The 6272-nt window shown below is 39.0% G+C and overlaps 1 protein-coding gene across 1 annotated transcript in view; it reads left to right on the top strand.

The window, feature by feature from the left end:
- The window catches only part of hspa12a (heat shock protein family A (Hsp70) member 12A), a 373254-nt gene that overhangs the window by 273896 nt on the left and 93086 nt on the right, over positions 1-6272 (top strand). The window lies entirely within an intron of this gene.

Genomic DNA, 6272 nt, shown 5'->3' with positions numbered 1-6272 from the left:
GTAACGACCCCTCATCAATTAGTTAATGACTGATCACTTTGTGTTCCCCACTGTAACAAAATACAGCTGTACACTAATATTGTGTTATCATGCCTTACACACCACAGTCGCACAGGTTACAGATGCTGTCCAGTCTGTGCATTTCAGCGTGAGATTTACAAATCTATGTAGTTCAATATCTGTAATCTTTCTGTGTATTTGTGGTAAAGTGACTCTGACAAATACAAACGTGATTTGGGAGATTTTCAAGTGTCAATTTAATTTTTTCAGTTTTATTGATGGAGTGCAAAATCACAACAACACTCACCTCAAGTCCTTAATTCCATGACGGGCTAATCTATTATTATTATTATTATTATTATTATTATTATTGTTGTTATTATTATTATTATTATTATTATTATTATTATTATTGTTATTATTGTTGTTGTTGTTGTTATTATTATTATTATTATTATTATTGTTATTGTTGTTGTTATTATTATTATTATTGTTGTTGTTGTTATTATTATTATTATTATTGTTATTATTATTATTGTTATTGTTGTTGTTGTTGTTGTTATTATTATTATTGTTGTTGTTGTTATTATTATTGGGGTTTTATTTTTACAGTGACTTGAGGTGACTGTTGTTGTTCGGTATTTGGTTGAGGGTAAGGAAAACAAACGTGTCTATTTCAGAGCAAACATGTTGAATAATTTTATTTGTGTGCGGCCTGTTTGATACACAATCGATGACAAAACATTATCACACCAAGTTTGACATGCTAACCTGTCTGCACGATACTCAAACGAATTGTGTTTTGATTAATTTTTACAAAGTCTTTCAGTAAATCCAGCAGCAAAAGCTGAATTTGTGTTCTGGATTTGCATGGACCTGCTGCAAAGTCTGCTCTAAAATAAATCACTTATACAAGAATGTGCAGAGTACGTGCAGGATAAGGTCACAGTAACTTCCATCGGAAAGTTGCCCTAATAAACTATTAGGATGACCAACAAAATAGTTTTGCACGTATATGTATGGATGCCATTTGTAATGCTTTTGATTATTTCGTGTTCTGAAGTACGGCCCCAGGATTTTACCAAGTAGCAACTCGGTCAATGAATCTTATTAGGAAAAATTAACATCACGGTAAGTTTCACTTTTATCAATGACATCATGCTTGCTTGGTTAGAAAATAAAATAGATTCGACATTAAATGAACAATAAGAACAGGAGCTGTTTACAGTCACATCTCACACAAAGAATATCAAACAAATGGGTTTTCATGTCGGATTGAAGGTAAAGCACCAGCATGTCATAAATGTAAAGAAAAACACACATTTGCTACAAACTGTTTTGAGCAGATATGAAACTAAACCATGAAATAACCTGGTCGTGTTGACAGGCCGTATAGCAGCTGTACCACATGAAGCACAGGCCGCTCTTTCTGCTGCTGCTGCTTGTCTGAGCTGAGTTGGGGAAGTGTTAGTGAGAGTGTCACACACGCTGCATCAGCTCCGTCAGTGCAGCACAGGATGGCAGTCTGCAGCCTGCAGCCGTTCACAATGAAAGGATGAGCGTGCTGAGAAATGGTTCAGTGCAAAGTGAAAAACAAACAATATTAGTCATCAGATAGACTTGATGAAAAAAACGAATATTGGCGTTTGACGTAGGCAAAATGAATGACCCCAACAGGATCGAAGAAAGCAGCTGTTTCTGTGAAGGACGTGCGATAAAACACTTTCATGTTAGATTGGATCGTCGCTCCCTTAACCTGTAAAAAAAGTTTTCCCTTCCCATCTTCCCCGACTGTAGAGGAGGTCAGCTATGCGCCACGTTAAACAAAAATAAAAAAACAAACAACTTCATTAATTAATTTCATTTTTAATCGGAATATTGCTGAACGATAATATTCTAATATTTTCTTGCGGTCTGGGAAATGATCAGGACAATATCTGGAATGAGGCCTTAACCCCGCGCGTTTCATTACGCCCAGTGTCAAGTTATTACCGGCTGTGAATTGAACTCGCAAACATTCAATCTCACCACTGATGCCAACAAGGCCGGCAGAATTCCTGACATCAGAAATATCTGACAACAAAAATACAGGAGCAAATGAAAAAAATATTCACAATGGCCACGTTATGCTGAAATCTCCGCTGCCTCTCCCCTCGCTATTGCTTCAACTTTATATTGAAAGCGCAGGATGCAGCAATCGTCACCGTCATTACTGTGGAAGTGCTCGTCCCACACTTCCACAGTAAACTTTGGATTTGAAATCCCATTGGACAGATACTTTTCTTTGGACGAGCGCCTCGGGGGTTCGCCCGGGGCTCGTTTTCTCTTTGTATTCAACATTTTGATTCATCATTAAACAACAAATTCAGCTGTAGTCCATTTATTCTGCTAACAAACAGAATCCAGTGTGAGCCTGCCGTCAGATGCTTTTATTTTGAAAAATGTCAAATTTGGTTTAATACAGGGAGAAGACAGGGGGACTTTTGTGCATCGCAATAAACACTGGATGTGCAATAAGCAGTGACATAAGATCTGACAGGTTGTTGCTGTGTGCGCTCGTGTCGCCGCACCTCGCGGCTTTGTGAGCCAACGTGTCTGCAGCGACGGCCAAGGGTGACATTTCCAGCAAGTGGCGGGGATCACTTCCACATAAATAAGGAAGGATCAGAGAGTCAAGAGCTCCTTCATGGACACAGAATGAGGTTTACGGTTCAACTGCTGTATACATAAACACACCTGTCCCCGCCCCTTACAGTATGAGCTCATAACTCGGTCCACACTCGGGTTTTCTGCATCAAATGTCGGCTTTTCAAATACCACGTCTAATGTCATCGCTATTATAGATTACAGATTACCAGCATCCTTCTAATAAACCAACAAATCACACACGGTGCATGAAAGACTATAGATACAGGTGTGTGTGTGTGTGTGTGTGTGTGTGTGTGTGTGTGTGTGTGTGTGTGTGTGTGTGTGTGTGTGTGTGTGTGTGTGTGTGTGTGTGTGTGATTTCTTTTCTTTTTTTGTAAAAGAACAGAACAGAATAAAGACCGTGAGATCAACGATCATTTATTTAGTTTGATTTTTTCGTTTCTTTCTCACCGGACGGTCCGGGAGTCCCCTGTGGCAGCTGGGTCAGCAAAGGGCCGCCTTGGTTCCCTCACCGAGCATATCCGGTGTCCATGGTACCAGAACTGTATTTAGGCCACTACAGTAATTATGGAGAGATGGCACCGTGTGGTATTCTAAAGCCACCTCTCTGCGGTTAAATCATTTGAACCTTTTACTTCTGCTCATAAAAACATTTTCGTTCAATCGAACATCAGCTCTAAATCTCTCTTTTAGATCAGGTCTGTTCTTCAACTCAAACGTATTGATTTTATTGCCCTAATTAAAAACGTGTCCTCGCTGAAAATCAGAAACTCTTCAGTTACACTGCATACTGACATGCATCTCATCTATCAGGCCTGGAGCGAAACCTTTAGAAGTAAAACAAACTAAAACTCATCCAGGACTGTCAAACTGAGACACTTTTAACACACCAGCTCCTAAAAATGTCCATCTCTGTGCCCATGAAGCCGAGCCCAGCCTCCTCCTGGACGCTCTCACATCTGAGACTGTAATGGGCCCATCATTCGTTCCTTTTTGTTCGTCCTCTCGGAGATGGTAGGCTACATCAGCAGGGTGCCTACGGGCTGATAAAAAATAGATACAACAGCAGCTGCCACGAAAATGATTCGCGTGTGATGACTAGTTTGGGCTAAGTGACACAAATGGCATATGAAATTGTGCTGCGTGAAAAGTGTCTAGCGCTCATTTGTCACTTAGAACTCTGAATGTCTTTTTTAAAGTGCTGGCGCCCATTGAAATTGTCAGCTCGCAGTTACTGAGGAGCTCTGGGAATCCTCACACGGGCTTTGTTGGCAGGATGAGGAATACATTCTTCCCCGGAGGTTTGGCCAGAGGATGGAAGTCCTACCCAAAGCTTCTTGGAAAATCACAGTTTACGCCAAATTTTGGTGTTTTAAAACGAATAAAATGCTCGGGGATCGTATCGTTTGTAAAGAAGAAACGCACGACGATCTTTCTAATGTTAAACTGTGCAAGTGTTCTGTCTTTCTCTGCTGATCATCCTTTCATACAGGCCATTCAGAGTCGCGCAGACGACTCATCCCATCGCAGTGAATGGGATGGTAACTGTTTATGTCAACAAACACGGATCATTCAAACGAATTCCCGTTTTAATTATCAGAGTGCTGACGTTAAACAGCTTACGCAGGGTCTCCACGGGTCACGCGAATAAAAGTCCGGCCTAATTAGCGTATTTTTCCCCTCCAGCCCAAAAAAAAAGAAAGAAAAAAAGCAGGGGGCTCGCCCAGCTCTCCGCATGGTCGCCTTCTCTAATTGCGTCTAATTAAAATCCCATAGTCATGTTTTCAAACTTTACCAGGTGTGGCTTGAATGGGAACACTGGTGAGCTTCGACAGTCTCAGGCTGATATCTACACAAGAGTCGTTTGTGGTGGTGAAGCGCAGCGCTGATGTGATGCTACACATTTCCTCTGAATGTTGCTGTGTGTGTGTGTGTGTGTGTGTGTGTGTGTGTGTGTGTGTGTGTGTGTGTGTGTGTGTGTGTGTGTGTGTGTGTGTGTGTGTGTGTGGCCAGATTTCTGCTTTCTGGACATGCAGAATAAAGAACAGCAAAAACAGCTACAGTCGCAACAGGACGGCATCTCTGTAATCTCCTTTTTTAAATTAGTGATCCTCATCAGTTTGATGCCAACACACACAAACTTGTCACGGGTTCAAATATTCTGCAGCTCTCTCACACACGACTTACGAAATATTTTAAACGTGTAATAAGTCATCAGTTTTTCCATAAATGTTATAGTTCCCATGAATTATGAGGCAACTGCAGATTATCAAAAGGCTTAAGAGTCCACAGACATGTTTTAAACAACCTTGTTAAATTTAAACCACTGTAACGCACTCATATGTCGTCATTTATCAGCCGTGCTTTCTCTGCGTACACACCTATGTTTTCTCCACGCGTACTTAAGCAGCCTAAATCCCCTTAATCGAGGATATGGGATTTATGTGTGTGTGCGTGTGTGTGTGTGTGTGTATGTGTGTGTGTGTGTGTGTATGTGTGTGTGTGTCGGCTGAAGCGAGATGCAAATAAAAATGGATTCACCCATATATATATATATATATATATATATATATATATATATATATATATATATATATATATATATATATGGGTGTGTGCATGTGTGTGTGTGTGTCGGCTGAAGCGAGATGCAAATAAAAATGGATTCACCCATATATATATATATATATATATATATATATATATATATATATATATATATATATATATATATATATATATATATATATATATGGGTGTGTGTGTATGTGTGTGTCATAATGAAATACTTCTTTCAGGCCAGCAAGGTGTCTCTACTTTCTGCACGTACCGCCCTCTAGTGGCGCACACAAATACTTCATCTTCTTTACCGTCATCCCATAACATAGTGTAAAGTTTGAAGTACAAAAACAGAGAGATTTCTGTGTGTATATATATGTATATATATTTACACACAAATACACATATATGTGTGTGTGTGTAAATATACACACACACACACACACACACACACACACACACACACACACACACACACACACACACACACACACACACAGACTAATGTATACATAGGCCTATTTGTCTCAGCAGACAAATATTAAGGCAGGAATTTACTTCGGTGGCACAGTGTAACACTTCTTTATAAGAGGAGGATTTACCTCATTTTACACACACAAAATTAGTTATAATTTCTTTTTTTCTGGTGACATTATTTTGTAAATTTTGTAAATCTAAAATCAAGTAATCTAGGCTACTTTATGAAAAGAAGTCAGGTTTGTAAAATGCACGATCCTTTTTAAACCATGTTGAATTACAGGAAGCAGAAGCAATGAAAAAGAAAATGCTGGGTTGTAAAAGAATATTTTCTATATTGTTCTCTTCTTCTTTATCAAATATAACCTACATTATAAGGTTAACACAAGTCAATGTAGGTTTAGTAAATTGTATCGTTGTGTATTTTTCAAATGTGTTTTTTTGTTTCGCTGCACTTTTTTGCATGGTGGCTTTAGTGTTTTTTATTTTATAATGATAAAGTAGAAACATGCTTGTAAATTTAAAGACCATTTTAATTAAACCACTGCTTTAGTTTTGCAACGAAGGACATCAGTTAAAGGGTCCAT

The sequence above is a fragment of the Aulonocara sp. 'chitande type north' Nkhata Bay genome, linkage group LG13, assembly GCF_057382095.1.
Source record: "Aulonocara sp. 'chitande type north' Nkhata Bay isolate Kocher_YH1m ecotype deep benthic linkage group LG13, A_spYH_male_GT1.1, whole genome shotgun sequence".
Taxonomy (NCBI): Eukaryota; Metazoa; Chordata; class Actinopteri; order Cichliformes; family Cichlidae; genus Aulonocara; species Aulonocara sp. 'chitande type north' Nkhata Bay.
The sequence above is the reverse complement of the archived record's forward strand: the minus strand, read 5'-3'. Positions and strand labels throughout refer to the sequence as shown.